Source organism: Podarcis filfolensis, assembly GCF_964270895.1.
Source record: "Podarcis filfolensis genome assembly, chromosome: 9".
Classification (NCBI taxonomy): Eukaryota; Metazoa; Chordata; class Lepidosauria; order Squamata; family Lacertidae; genus Podarcis; species Podarcis filfolensis.
In genome coordinates, this window is record NC_139610.1 from 34,903,813 (window position 1) to 34,920,276 (window position 16,464).

Genomic DNA, 16,464 nt, shown 5'->3' on the forward strand with positions numbered 1-16,464 from the left:
AGAGACCAGGCAGCAGGTTACCCAGCTGAGGGAATTGTCCTATAGTGACATTACCAGTTTGGAACAGCATTGGCAGCAGAAACAAGTGGCTGTCAAGCCCCCATTTTTCCCATGTTGACATTCTGTGTAAAATTTGTCAGTGAAAAAACAAAGACCTAAATTGATTTTGAGATGGTTTTCCTATCCCATAAAATTAAAAACTTTATCTTGAAGATTAAAACCTTTAGTTTTGGTCGATCTTTTGTCTTTTCTTGCAAAAGTTACACCTTCAATTTGCAATCTGTTCATGTTTGACTTGATATGGATTTTAATCATTCTTACCCTGCAAAGGGACCTTCATTTTAGCTTATCTCATCAAATTTTATAACAATAACTTCCTGATTAGAAAATGTTATCATCATCCATGGAACTTCCCATTCAATTGTTCTCCCAAGAAAGACTTGCTTATATCCAGCTACTATAACACAAAAAGACATCAAGGCTTAGATCCTTGACTAGATACTTAGATTAATTTTTTCTAATATGGACAGCAATTGTAGAATGAATGTTTATGTAGAAATCACCAAATAACCTATTGGAAGTTAGAGCCATTTTCTTGATCAGCAATTAACCTAACCCAAGACTGTGCTTTAAAATAAAAATAAAGTGATCTGAATTTCCTACTCCCTATTTCTCATTTGCTTTAAGATTTCAAATAATAAAAATGGATAAAGATTGTGTTCATTGTAAAGGCCTTTGGCTATACACAATAAATCGATATAGATTATGTTGAGATCATCTGCCATTTTCATAAAACTATTTCTCTCTGGCTTTGCAGATTCCCTGTGCTATCTTCCCCCACCCCCGGACATGGACATTTTAAAAATTCAGAATCAAGGCAGATATAGTGCCATTAATGGGTTTCTAAAGTAGCATTCTGAGAAAATTGGTGTACGCTAGGTTATAATTCCTTGTGTCATTTTCCATTGCTTATCTAATGACAGCTCCTTTTGCAGAATAGACAAGTCTAGCTGTAGCTGTACCATGTGATTCCTTTTCTACTTGCCCGACGTTGCTCAATACTGATTTGATAGCAGACAAAACAGCCCACAGAAATAAAATAGAAATGTGTGTACCAGCAAAATTGTCATTCATGCTTTTTTTGAAGGCTTGAATCAGTCTAAGTACTGCTGCTGATTTTTTTCTCCAAGAGGAGATAATAACTTCACAGTGAATTGTTCCATCCATCAGTATTAGAGCTAATAATAAAACGTTTAGTGTGTGTGGCATTCTTGTTCTACTAGAAGAAGCTATTTCTCACTATGATCCTTATTCAACCTATTCACACAACGGAGTGGAGTAGATGAAGAGGGACCATGTCTGCTTTCCATACTGTGCAAAACTATCTGTTTCTTGCAAATACTTTTTCAGGGCAAAATGTATGAATTGACACATAACTCCCCCATCCCAGAAATCATCACATCAATTTTTCACCTTTCATAAACACTTCTTTGCTCTAGTTTCTTGCACAGGAGGTGCTCTCCTTCACTATACAGTAAGAAAGAATATCTGAGAATTTAAGGAAATTTACTGCTCCTATCATTTCCCATCCCTGTTTTCTATTAGACCCCATACTTTCTACTTTCCACCTTTGTTCAACAGTGAGCAACTGTGCTGTGTGCTTCTTTTCTGAAGGACCTTGCATGAGATGTTCAATGTTAATTGGTTTTGAACTAAGAACTGGAAGAAAATCAAATGCCATCCAGTTGTCATGATAAAAGAAACAGGGGGAAAGAAGAGATGAGATTATTTGCAGGCCAGTTATGCCATAAACTGCGCTGGTTGTCAACAACCTTACATTGATTTTGCTACTGCATGAAAGGCACAGCTTCTGAGAAAACAAGCTTGGAGAATGTTCTCTGGCATTTTCCCTCAAAAGAGAGATTGGAGTACATCAGACTCCACCGACTCATAGGAATAACTCACCATCTCTTACTTATTTTGTTAGCTCATTTTCTATCCTGCCCTGTAAAAGCAGCTCACGGTAGACAACAGTCGTTAAAATGCAACAAAGCACACATGATCAACACAAAATACCCCATTTAGTTTAAATCCCAATTTAATTTAAATTTAGTTTGAGTCGCATGGCTTAAGCAGTGCACCATGAGAGGTCGTGGATTGCACAATTTGCTGCCCACAAGGCAGCCTGATCCCAGCATCAACATCATGGCTGGCCAACTGGCTGCGGCTGTTGTGGCTGCTGCTGCTGGTGCCTGCCTGTTCGCCAGCCCATTGAATGGTGCTCAACATGGCTAACAACGGCGAGATACAGATATGAAACATGAAAAACACAAGGGGGAAATAAACAAGGCAGGAAGGAGTGCGTCAGTAAAATCTGTCAAGATCATACAAAGGAAGCATGGCAGTCCCTGAGGAGGTATGGTCCAAAGCTGCTAAGCGTTAAGCATCTGAAATCATACTCTGCTCTTTCATCTTTCCTTGAGCTCATTAATAGGCCACTTGCTTTTTGATCTGTTGAAAATACTCCATAAAACACAAGCATTCTGTGATAGGTTAGGGATTTGGTAGAACTCCAGTAGTGGTATTTTTTTTAGTGTAGAGTGACAGGAGATTATCTAATATATGCAGGCTGGGGGAATGTGCTGCTCACTAATGGAAATATATTTTGACAGACACCAAGTAATTAAAAACTAAAACAAATATCTATTTGTGTTAAATATGCATTACTCTCTCTCTTGCATGCACGCACCGAAACACAACAGAGCTTTTTCAGATGGTGTGGATTTTCCCCCAACTGAATTTTGCTTAGGGTGCTACATCAAAGTCATCATGTACTTCTACCAGCTGTGCTCCAGTATGTTTTTGAAGCAGTCATGGCGATCAGAAGGAACAAAGAGAAACATGGGTTTTGAATACAGTGATTGCCCTGCTCCAGTTATGACTAGGTGGGATTGGAGCTTCCATTCAAATGGTGAAATGCAGCTATTGCTCTTCCAGTTCCTTTACCAGTTCCTTCAAAGCATATATCAAAATCTTCAACTTCACAGAGAAGAAGAAGAATGATTCAGGACAGTGGTGATCCACTTCTAGTTTCCTCAGAATGGTTGTGTTTATTTTATTTTACTATTAATTAAATTTCTATATTGGTCTTCATCCAAGGATCACAGGGCAGTTTACAATATAAAGACACAACAACACATAACATAGTAACAACAAAAAACAGTAACCTCACACATAGTTTAAAAGGCCATAGATTGTTTAATTAGGAATTCCAATAGCAGGTGCTAATGAGTGAAGTAATTTTGGAGCCTATAACTGAAGACTAAGTTGTTTCTATTTTTGCAAATAGAATGAACTCGGCTTCCATACATAAAGTACTGGTTGTATTGAGCGCATAAAAGGGATTCTATGCAGAGCTGCAGAGAAACATTTGAGGCCAAATATTGTTGCCTCTATATTTGCAACAATAACTTATTTTAGATCGGGAGGAGAAACAGCTTGATTTCCTAACAGGAGGAGCTGTAACACTGCTGAACCATTCCACCAAGGTTTTAGAATGAAAAGTTACTATGACTATTAAAATGGATTGGTAATTATCTCTTCCATCCCTATTTAAATCCTATGTCAGACAACCTGACTCTGTACAAATCAGCATTTATCCACCCAATAGAATTTTTCAGACAAGGTACATAAAATTGGCCACTTGCAAGTATTCTAAATGCTCCCCTTTTTGTTAGTCTCAAGGATGCATTTAAATGTAGATCTATGATTATGACCCTGGGTGGATGAATGAGCTCTCCTCATTCCATACCAGACATTCAACATTTTATATTGCTGCATTGGATTGTAAGCAATAGAATCCCTCTGCTGGTAGAAGGTTCTAGTCAAAGCTTCTGTGTGTGGAAAGGGGGAAGAGGGGATTGTAACAAACTCTTCCTTTCTCTTGCAACCCGCTCACCCTTCCAGGTATATCTGTCACGCTGCACAGTAGCAAAAGAGGAAAACCACACTGTCCTGCCCAGCTCAACAACAATTATATAACCATTAATTAAGTCATCTTGTAACTTGAAATGGAATCATATTGTAACAGGTGACATTTGATATTTAGAAACAGCTGCATTTTTCATTAAATTGTTTAAAACTAGCTCCTTTCTAACATCTTTTTCTTCACAAAATGTATTTTGGATCTCACCAAAGCAAGTGCTGCCTGCATATTTAAGATTTATACTTGAAAACAACAACTGTCATCTAGAAGTCTTCCAAACATTACCATATGGGTATTTGCTCAAATGCTTCTATTAATCACTTTCAATTTTCTTCTACTTTTAAATGTATGTGGAGAAAAAAAAGAATAGATCGGGTTTTTTATTTGTGTAAACACCTGCATTATTCATCATTCTGCATCTTGTTCACAGATAGCTCAGCAGTGAAGGCAGGATCTAATTTAATGCACTGAGGTGATGACTGCTTGTTTGTGCTTTAAGAATTAGTCAGAAATCATTGGGTATCCAGATGCATTTGAGCTTTTCATGTAAGTTTTGAAACATGAGCTCTCTTTAGGCATTTGGAATAGGTACACATATGACAGTGGTCATGGTATGAGTGGGTACTGGTTCCATGCCCATTCCTCAGGTTGGAGGCTAGTCATCTGAAGCAAAAGGTTGCTGAAATTGGGGAGGTTCCACGCCCATTCTAGAACCCTGAGTTTCTACTATTCAAAGACATGCAGGGAACCGCCATGAATGCTGGTGACTACCTACTTCAGATGATTACCCTCCAACTTCAGGACAGCAGTGATGGTTGTAGATCTAATACACTTGCCCCCACAGCATCTTGGCATGTATACTGAATCTGAATCAGAGATGCAAGAGAAATTTGGTTCCATTCACACTGAAAGGCGAGCCCACCTAATTCACACCTCATGAAACAATATGTAAACAAAAACTCAGTCACCCTTTGAAATCTTCACTTCTCCAACATTTGGAAAGCAGGTTTCTAACCAGGTACTGTGTACAAAAATTCATGGTATCTAAGGGGGGGGGGGGAATCCTACAGTTCCAGTAACACAAGTGCTGAAAGTTGCAACCCACACAGAAGCCACCTACCATTTGTCCCATCATTCATAAATACAAGTGCAAATGATGAAGTAAAAAATAGGTAAATTTATTATAGAAAGAGACTCATACATGGTCCATCATCATTCTCTTAGCAAATATCAATAAAAGAATACCTACAAACAATGTGATTTGAGCTGTTTGCTGGTATAGCCTTCAAGGAAACAGCTCTAAGCATGCTCAGAAGGCAGGGAGGATAGATGTTCATGTGGCCTTACCTTCTCCCATACAGAGGCTGAAAAACTGACAGTCCTAAATACTCAAATCTTACATGTTCCCTGCCTTGCCCAGAGGCACACAGGAGAGATGTCTTTTGCCACAGCTTTACATTTGGATTAGGACTGGCTGAATGGTGGAGTGATTTGATCAGACAGAGAACAGTAGATTGACAGAAATGTCTGCAGAGGTTCTCTGAGCAATAATAAAATGTGTGTGGGACAGGAAAGAGCGTATGGATTTGAGGGGATTTTTTTGGGGGGGAGGGCTTTTAAAAATTGTTTGACATCCTTCTTGGGAGAACTGTGCCCAGTAGCCCTAGTAGACCAGCCTGCACTGGTTTTATGAATGAATTATGTGGCAAGTTTGCACTTTTGATTAAAGGTTTAGTTGATAATCACACTAATTAAGTGATTAAAGACTTGCATTATATTTTTACCTTACTATTTCAGAGTCCTATAAGCCAGTGAAACTACCATAATCCTTATTTACAAGAGGAAATGGAGATGGACAGATAATAACTTGCCCAGATCTACCTTAGTGAGCCCAAGCTGAGCAAGGATGTGAACCCAGGTCAGGCTCCATCTTTCTATCTTCTGGCATTAACAAAGAGCAAAAACAACATTGCCTAGTCTGTTATAGCAACCTGGTTTCTATGGTAACCCTGCTTAGCTGGACCTTTTGTATTTTGGACATGCCTTTTATTCCATCTTTGTGGAAAAAGAAGTCTTTACCTGCCACACTATCCTTCTTTCTCAAATAAATTTCATGCTGCCCGTCTCCAGAAAATCTGGATGTGTGGGTTGTTCCATTCTAATAACTAGCCAGATGTGTTGGATCTGTGTTGTATGCATATGGAATCAAAACCTTCTTTATAGACAGGATTTCTTGACAGAAATCACATAAAACAAGATTTTGGTAGGGCCAAATGAGAGAATAAAAATATAAAAACTAAGCACTTTCTTAAGATGTGACAACCTTTCAATTTGGTTAGCAAAATTCTAACATATTGTTATTCCTGCATGGGAAGACATATTCCTGTTAGATGGATACAAATTTATCTATTGTTATTTATTTCAAATATTTCTATACTGCTTTCCCTAAAAATACAAGGCAGCTTCCAACAATCATAGAAAAACTAAAACACTTTTATATGGATACTGAACCTTGGGGCACTTTAAGGAATGTGCATGAGAAAGCTTGTTATATTTAAGTTTCAAAAATGAGAAAACAGGATCAGAAAGCTAATGCACCTTTTTAGGTATTGTGAAATGTATCAGCTAGAGAGGGGTGCCATAACCTTTTTAGTGCTCTGTAACTGAATTGACCAATCAGCATACAGTACTGCTGTTTACTAGTTTAGGCATGGCCCTCCATTTTTAATCTGAGAAAACAGCCAATGAATGACGAGTCTTTTAGCAAACTAGCCAAGGACTTCATGCTTCCTTTTTAGACTCCATACAGTTAGGCTAAAGATCCCAAAGCAGAATGGCTGTAGCAGATGTAGTTAACTGATCCATAATATGACTATTTACTGTGAGTAGGTTAAAAAAATGTAATGATGAGATGGCACAATGAAGAAATGCTGTAGCAATCTTACACACACACCCTTTTTAGGCATCTATAGCCCCATCATATATATTTTTACCCAGCTCAGATTTCAGTTGAAGTTCTGTAATAGAATCTGTGTTTTTTTATTGATAGGGAATTACACATTTTGAAGTCAAGGACCTCCATAGGTATCATGCTCACCTTTCTTCTATGACCAAGAGCTTATATCTTATGTAGTATAAAATGATGCTTTGCATTTCTCAGATGACAGCAGGCTTGGATCCACTTGTTCCTATTGAAATAAACAGGACAAGTCACGTCTATGTTCTCCCCTTAATTTCCATGGAAACTAAGTGCAACTAAGGCTGCAATTCTAATCCCAATTACCTGGGAGTAAGCCCCACTGAATTCAACAGGTCTTATCTATGATTAGACATGGTTAGCACTGTGCTGTGATTTTCTAGATCAATCCATGGTGTGTAGAGGTGAAGGGAGCATTTATGTGTACGTGTAGGTAGAAGCACTTTTCTCCAGCTTCACATATGACTCATCTTAAAATCTGGTGCATTTGTCCAGTAATCACTAGAAGTTCATTTTTTCTTTGAAAAGTAAATTCTGTAGACTATTATATAATCTTGTTTAATCTTGTTTCCCTTTTATAGCATGTCTGTTAGACTGTGAGTCAGTTTTATCTTTTAATATATGTACAGTACTTTGAAAATTGTAGGTAGTTTATAAAATAAAATATAATAATAATAATAATAATAATAATAATAATAATAATAATAATAATGGCATTATCTTTTTGTAAAATATCACAGTCACACATTGCCCTAAATGCATTCCAAGTGCAGCATGTTACTGACGGTTCTTTTATCACAGTCATGGTATTGAAAGGAAGTTTTCTTTCACTAATTATCACATATTTGCATTTTGAGTCAAAAGGCTAGAAGGTCACATGTACCTTAATAAAATGCAGAATGTAATCAGGCTGTCAAAATCACCATCAGTCATTGTATCTTCCTTCAAGTGGTTCACTTGCTTCCATATTTAATCATTTCTTAGTGTTCTCAGTCATAGTAACACCCATTCAAGGTATTAAAATAAAGCCAGTAATAACTGTCTGACATTTTGCTGCTAAGCTTTATTATTCAGCTTCTTGTGACATTTTTTTTTTCCTGGAGAGGTTATATAAAGAGGAGTTATTGATTCACTGAGTTTACAATAGACTTTGCAAGATTACACACTGTCTTCAGAAACTATTTGAAATTCAGAGTTCCGTTTTCTAACAAAAATAACTGGATACTAGTTGTTGCCTGCTTGTGTATTCTGCAGGTGAAGTGATGTTTTGTTTTTAAATGGGCATTGTGTTTTGTTCCACTGCTTTGATGTTTGCTTGAGTATATTCTGGGTTCTAATTCCTGGGTTCTAATGAGATAAATACCCACCTTCAAAATTCTGTAGCAGCCAAACCCAAATTCTGCAAATGGAGCAAATTATGAATGCTATGAGATTTCTGTGTGTGGAGCAGGGTGCATTACTTAATTACTGTAATCTATATGCAAGTTCTGCTTTCCGCTCACTACACAAACATTCATTTATCCAAACACAAGGAATTAGTACCCAAACCTGACTATACAAACCTCAAATTCAGAAACTCAGACTGCCAGAATTTTCTCATTTCCTTATTTGTTTCTGCTTTGCTGGTCAGCAGCAGCCATTTTCAGGCAGAAACCATGCAGGGAGCAAGGGAGGGAGATTGGACAAATCATAGAGTAGGAGAAATTGGACAAATCAGTTTTTCCTCTGTTCTCTCTTTTGCTGGTTGGCTGCAGCCATGAAGGGAGGGAGGAGAGAGATCAGACAAATCACATATTAGAAATGTTCCCATAGGAATCAGTGGAAACTGCAGACTCGTTATGTGAACACTTGCCTAATGAATGATTTCCAGGGAGTGCATTGTGTTTGGTAAGTGGGACCTGTTTGTACTCCAGTTCTAGCATTTGAGAGCTGCAGATTTTGGAAGCTCTCTTCTTGCACTAAAAGAAACTTAAAACTGATAAGTTTTTTTAAAAATTAGTTTAGTTGGCTTATAAGTTGTGTAGATATGTAGCAGAGTTAAAAAGCTTGGAAGCTGGAGCTACCTGAAGTTACTCAGTCCCACCACCTGTTCTGTCGCATTCACACATCGCTAGCATTGTTGAGAAGGAAACACACACACACACACACACACACACACACAGGAGTCCCATTGGTAGACAAAAATTGTTATTTACCAACTGTTACTTCATATTCACAAGGATGGGGGTCTACACTACATGACCAGAGCTAACTTCATGGCATCCTTGTGTATGAAAGTGTGTGTGTGTGTGTGTGTGTGCAGGAGGAAAGGATGGAGTTTAGGTGTTTAGCCAGAAACCACAAAGGGTATTTTCCCATACTACAGTGGTACCTTGGGTTACATACGCATCAGGTTACATACGCTTTAGGTTACAGACTCCGCTAACCCAGAAATAGTACCTCGGGTTAAGAACTTTGCTTCAGGATGAGAACAGAAATCGTGCTCCGGCAGCGCAGTGGCAGCAGGAGGCCCCATTAGCTAAAGTGGTGCTTCTGGTTAAGAACAATTTCAGGTTAAGAACGGACCTATGGAATGAATTAAGTTCTTAACCCAAGGTACTCTTTGAAAGGATGTGGGGTATATGTGAGTTCTGAGGCCTTCCTCTCAGAAATAAAGCCAGAATTAATATTGTTGTGGATATCAAACTTGCCCTTATCTCCCTTCCCTGGCCTTCTTCTCCATTCCACACAGGCTTCTGTATCTAGAGGGCTGGCTTCTTCTTTTCATGTGTGAGATGTTGGTCTGTCTGATGCTGTCTCTAGTTCCTCCTGTTCTCCACTACCCCACCTCCTGCATCTATCTGCTCCTCCACACATCCTATGTCTGCTTCTCCTTTTCACCCATTTCCCTTTGCAGCAGTTCTTCTTGTTGCCGTTTAATTTTCTCTCCTCTCAGACTGACCAGTCTGACCCAATCTATATTGCTGGCCAAAGGGCAGAGAAATAAGATTTGCACTCATTCCATCAGATCTCCTGGCTTGTTTGTTGTTGTTTTTAAAATAAATCCTCAAGTCCTGATATGTTCAGCAAAATAAGGTTATTGAGATGTGGAGTTTGGCTAGCAACATTGAGTTCTTGGTTATAAGCGCTGCAGTAACCATGCTGGCTTTTTGTTCCACTTCTCAGGCTGCAATTGTGTGCAGTTTCTTGAGTATTTGAATGAAGATACTAAGGATCAAACTGTTTTTCTGCTTTTCTTGCGGAAGGGGCAAGGCTGTGAATGTGCTCATAGCCAATCCTATGCATAATTATTTCTCTGAGAAAGTGATATTATTTCTTAAATCTCAGTGTGACCTAAGTTTAAAATGAGATTGTATGATTACACAACTTCCTTAAAAACTGTATTTGAAATGAGAATGAGCTGCAATGGACTCTCAGGATGGCTAGGACTTTTCCTGTGTTCCTTAACTGTGAAATTGTGTTACTTTGCTGCCTTTCATCAAGTATTTGTTCAGCTCTCCTGTCTAATTGTAAGAATGTAACATTCATTGTGTTCAGAAATTAAAACATAATAGCCACTATTCAAATGTTAAAATTCCAAATCCTTATGATGGCAGCATTTTATTTTAATTATTTCATAAATAAGCAATATTTTCTCTAGTGTTCATGCTGCTTATCTTGGATGGTTTTAGCAAAGGTCTAGAGGTGAAGCAAAAGGTTGGGTCGGGAAGAGAGAAACTTCTAGCATTTGAAATGCAGGTGAACTATCTTGGAAGGAAAGGAGAACCCTACTTTGTTGCCTGCGTTCATTTTGTAATAAAACGTTGAAGAGTGATGCAGAATTATTATTCACCATCTTTTCATGGTGTCATAAATAATTGGAGCTGCTCCTTGCGATGCAGCCATATAAAAATCCCTGCTGTGTGTCATCTTAAACCACTTTAGCAATGATCCTACCTTGACCTTTCTTGCAGATCCCATTACTTACCTTCGAATTGCCCTTGCAGCTAAAATTTCCCTCTCCATAAATTTAAGGTTTAACATTCCATTTTAAACATTTGAGGGAAAGAGGCATATCATTTGAATTTTAATAACTTGACGAGGCTCATGAGAGAAATGGCCACCAAAAGCCTAATTCCTTTACCACCCTTGTCCCCTTTAAGGATGGTATTGTGGTTTTTCTTACAGCGCACCTGCAGTGCACAGGTAAAGCCAACTCTTATCAGTGTTTAGCTTTGCAAAGCAACCCCAACCTCTGATATGGCAAAGTTTACTGAACAGCTTTATTGTGCACCTGATTGTGAGTTAGAGAAGAGAGGTCCTTTTTAAGGCATTGTTTCAGCCAGCCCCCATAGTTTCAGGTAGGGCTGAACCATAGCACTTATATTTTAGAAGGAACAAGCTTAGTGGAAGAGCATCAGTGAAATGGGCCAGGAATCAGCTTCACGTGCTGAGTAGCAGCCTGAAAGAGCAGAAGGCGAAGTGACTCCACCTGCTGCTGATCAGCCTTCTTGCTCCTGATGAGAACCAGCTGGCTCCAGCTTTCTTAAGCAGAGCTTCCAGCCTCAGTCAGTTGCTGGAAACAACATTTGTCATTCCTGGCCAGACCTTGTTGCTTCTTGTGACCTTGGACGCTCAGCTTTCTTGACTCCCAGATCATCTGACTACATGAACTGAGATACCGCTGACTTTAGGACTGGACTGAACCTTGCATATGGACTCTGCCTTCAGGCAAGTACCCCCCTGAGAGTTGGCTGGTTGGTTGGCTTCTCCCTCCACTGTGCTCTGTCATGGCTGGCAGCACAGGACTATGACAATCTGCCTTGCATACCGAAAGTCGTAGGTTTAGTCCTTAGCATTTCTGGGTAGGTCTGAGAATGTTCTCTGTCTGAAAGCCTGAAGAGCTGCTGTGAGTCAGTGTATACAATACAGAGATATGGACCAAGCTGATTCAATTGTCAAGGTATCGCTTAATATATATATATGTCATGTCCAATAAGAAAACAATGGTAGAGGCAGTGGCAGCCTTGTTGACCAAGGAAGCTTCAGACAACCGCAAGTCACATAATAGCCACTTAAAGCTTATTGCATATACCAGGGGTCTGCAACCTTTAAGACAAAAAGAGCCACTTGGACCCGTTTCTGAAGAAAGAAAAAAACTGGGAGCCGCAAAACTTGTCATTATAAAAATAACTTTGTTATTTCTTTGTTTGACCCCTCAGAATTACTCCTCCTCATAGAAATAAACGTTAAATTAACAAGTTACCTTTTTGTGTGTGTGTGTTCTTCACTCCTCTTCAAAACAGTGACCAGCGTACATGCCCCCTTTCAATGCAGTGACCAGCGTACATGCCTCTTACAATGTAGCGGGCGGGCGGGAAGGTGACGTTGGGACGGTGCGTGACTAACGCACGCACCGCCCCCATGCGACGTCACAGCCAGTACAGCGCCCGCCACAGTGGGGAGTGTCGGGGCGCACAATGCGCCTCCTCCCCTCACTAGTATCCGCCCCGGAGCCACGGCAAAGGTGTAAAAGAGCCACATGCGGCTCCAGAGCCCCGGGTTGCAGACCCCTGGCATATACCAATTGAGACTTGATCGTAGTCTCTGACCACAAAGTAAAGTCTAGCATGGCCATCCCTTTACTTTCTCATATTTTCAGACTTCCATAGAGAATGGTGGTAATGCTGTGGTTCAATGCATGATAATCAGGGCAGAAGTTTAGTGGTACCTCTGGTTACAAACTTAATTCCTTCAGGAGGTCCATTCTTAACCTGAAACTGTTCTTAACCTGAGGTACCACTTTAGCTAATGGTGCATGATTTCTGTTGTCATCCTAAGGTAAAGTTCTTAACCCAAGGTACTACTTCCAGGTTAGCGGAGTCTGTAACCCAAGGTGTTTGTAAGCTGAGGTACCACTGTATCTGGTTTTTAAGCCCACGTGACAAGTTTTTAAGCAACTACTGCATAGTCCTTAGCTATATGAATTTTCCTAGCTTCTGAGTACATCCAAACTGCTCAATAATACAACAGACTAAATGAATCTCTCTCTCTCTCTCTCTCTCTCTCTCTCTCTCTCTCTCTGTGTGTGTGTGTGTGTGTGTGTACTACACTTGGACAGAAACACATTCTATTGGGATCTCTAATTCTTTTTAATAAGATTTCATCTTTTTTAAGTGTTACTGATTTTATAGCACAGGAGGGGTCTTTCTTGCAAATAGTACAGAAATTTGACTTCTTAATCAGACATACCGTGAGAGACTTGAGTTTGCATACTGTATGTTTATTAATCTAATCAACCAGATATATTAAAACAAATTAAAAATACTATTTTTAATTTCAAAACACCACCACCAAAGAATGATAATGACTTGCTTACTAGATAATTTAAATATGGGCATGAATGCAATAAAATGAAAGTATTCAATAAAATAAACTCAAAAAGAAGGAGTGCTTTTTAACACACATACTGAATCTATGAAAATTCACTAGGACAACTGCTTTGAAACTATATGAAACACGGTCAAAACCCAATCAGCTCAAAGCTCAACTTGATCTATTTCTTTGTAGGTGTTTGAATGAAAGAGAAAATATCCCCCAGTGATGCAACAAAGCCATGATCTTTGGTTTCCTAATACCCCTGACCATCCAGATTGAATATCCCTGTTATCTTGAGCGTTGTTTGCCCAACCTGCACAGTAGATCTTTTGAACTTTTCCAGTTCTGCCAAACCTGCATGACATTTCTCCAGCTTCTGCTAGCTTCACTTTAATTATGTCCTGTTCTCTCATTTATTGAAGCAGCCCTTTATCAATCAGTTCATTTTTCCTGCGTAGATGGGGCATTTACTCACTGTTTTGTTTTTATGGTCGTGTTGGGGAGGTATTGACTGATCAAAGGGTACAGGTTTAAAAATACCTTTATATGCAGTAAGTTCCAATAAACCAAATGGCATTCACTTCTCAGCTAACATACTTGGGGTCATGCCAGTGCAGATAAGCACAGGCTCCTTTTTGTGAGGAATCTAGCACTATAGTTGGTATTGAGTAAAACACCATTTCAATTGCACTTCCAGCCAAATAGCACTGCAGAGGCATTGTACTCTTGCTATGGATCCTTAGCACAGAAGCCACCTCCCTCTGTTACTCTCCCCTCCCCCATCACCCACCCACCCATTAAGCATAAGATAGTGAAGAATGTTGTGAAACCACCCATTTCTGTTACCGGTATAAGCTCATTGCCAAAAGCACCACTGTAAAATTTGATATCCTTTTCTGTTTTATTGAAAGATTTCACTGACAAGTGGGAGAAATGAAGATACTTCTTGCATTGAAAGTTTAGTTCATTCTCCAAGAGAATTAAACCCTTAGCTGTCCTATTTAAGAAATTGTGGATGGGCTTTGCCAGCAGAGTGCCAATTAGACTGCATGTAAGATGTAGAGACTTGTCAATTAGGAAGTGGATTGAAATCCTCAACTCTTTTAAATATAGCAGATATCATTCATGAGTCAAAATGAGGATGAAAATGAATCCGATTTGCAGCCTTGACAAAAGGCATGGCGGCGGGGGGGGGGGGGAGAAAGGTATTTAATAATGTGGCTTGGGGGCATTTTTATCCAAACTACGACAGAATGACTCAGCTATTACATTCAGGGACTGATTCAGAAGCACTTACTAATATGGTAAACTCGGATCCATCTCTTCTCAGTCTTTATGCATATATAAGGATAATGAGCATGCTGTGATCCAATTATGAAATCAAGCACTTCGGGCCTTGGTTGAAGAAGTTCTGCTGGAAAACCTTGAACAGCAACATTTTGACAGAATCTTCTAACTGATGAGCTTCTAACACTCCAAAATTATTGACGCTTGCTAATACTTGTCAGACCTCTGCTGATTGCATTCTCCTTATACTTATGCCGTAAGGGGAACTTGTGCCACTTTTTTTTTTTTAGAACTTGACTTTTTTTTATCATGGCCTTTGATTTTAAATGGATGAAATTAAGATGAGAGCCAACTGTTTCACCAGTGCTGTACTTTATGTAGCATCCAGCCACTTTGAAGCAAAAGGAGGGAGGAGATGGCGATTCAGGGCCCAGTGCAGAAGACCCATGGATTTGAATGCCCCTGTGAAGAGATGTCCAGTGGGATTGAGAACCATGGACCTTGTCATCCATCCGCCTAGGCTGAAGGGACTCCATGGGTGCTGCAGTGCTGCCAGAGAGGTGGGCTGAGATGGGGCAGGAAGGATTTGTGAATTCTATTCCAGACTGGTCGATGTGTCTACTACATGACCTGTCTGGGGAGCATGCAGCGTTCATGCTTACAGGATCTCTTAATGTATCCTGTAAAATGACACCAGCCACCCCTGCATGGTGGTTATTAAGGAGTAGATCTTCACTTGGGGTGTATATTCAAATACAATCTCAGTAGAGGTAGATGACATTGGCACTTAAGCACACATTTCAATGAACATTGAACATTTGGTGCAGATTTATTTCCAGAGTCCCTGACCTAGCAAGTCATAAGCACAATAAAGCCTGATTTTCGATGTAAATGCTTGGGAAACTGATCTGACTTTGACCCCTTTTAACGTAAATGTAACATAAAAGGGGATTTTTTTTCTTCTCAGTGATTCGTTTAAGCAAAATAAAGACTCACGAATAACAGATTTTTCTGTAGAATCTTTCCGGACAGAAAATATTATCCTCAAACTTCTAACAGATGAAGGGCTGTTGTTTTTCAGTATTTTCCCCCCCTTAAAAAAAAACATGCTGGTGAACATTAATCATCTCCTTTATTATGTTTTTTAAGATAAAATCTCTCTAAGCTGATAAATACCTCCTAATTTGGTTGGTTTGAGTGATGGTTATATGCTAGAAATCTGCTTATGATTATGCTGTAATTGATCTAATACATCCTACATTGAACTCCTGCATTATTATTATTATTATTATTATTATTATTATTATTATTATTGAACCAAATAGTGGTCATGAGACAAAAGTGATTAAGCACATACTGATCACTTGGGTGTCAAACTGCCCTATCAGTGTTTAAGCTTTGGTTTCCGCCCATGATGTGCTCTTCTCTAATCAAGTCAAAACAGCACTGTACGCATCCATGCACACACAGAAAAAAGAAGGAAGCAGCAGAAGACTTGAGGTCTGCAGTAGTGCAAGAAAATCCTGAAGGGATGAAAACAAGCCGCCGTTCCCCCCAACAACAAAGCAGCTCAATGAAGACTGAGCATGGCCCATGACTACAAAATACTGACTGAATGAATGGAGAAATGAAAACCTAAGTAGGAGATGGAATAGGATAGTATATCTTGGAGAGGGGCATGACCAATGGAGTGAACAGGAAGATCCCACACTGCCACGTTTTGTTGCAGGACCTCCTTATAGAGCCTTATAGATTCAAAGAATCATGGAGTTGGGACGCCCAATGAGGATCATCTTGTCCAACCTGAATATGCAGCTGTCCCATACAGGAATCAAACCAGCAACCTTGACATTATCAG

At 39.4% G+C, this 16,464-nt stretch overlaps 1 long non-coding RNA gene across 1 annotated transcript in view; it reads left to right on the plus strand.

Annotated features, from left to right (window-relative positions):
- The window catches only part of LOC310770545, a 309,952-nt gene extending 302,359 nt beyond the window's left edge, over nt 1-7,593 (plus strand). Inside the window, exon 3 of the long non-coding RNA XR_014552256.1 lies at nt 7,568-7,593. This is a non-coding gene — a long non-coding RNA (uncharacterized lncRNA). The remainder of the gene's footprint in view (nt 1-7,567) is intronic.
- Nucleotides 7,594-16,464: the final 8,871 nt, after the last annotated feature.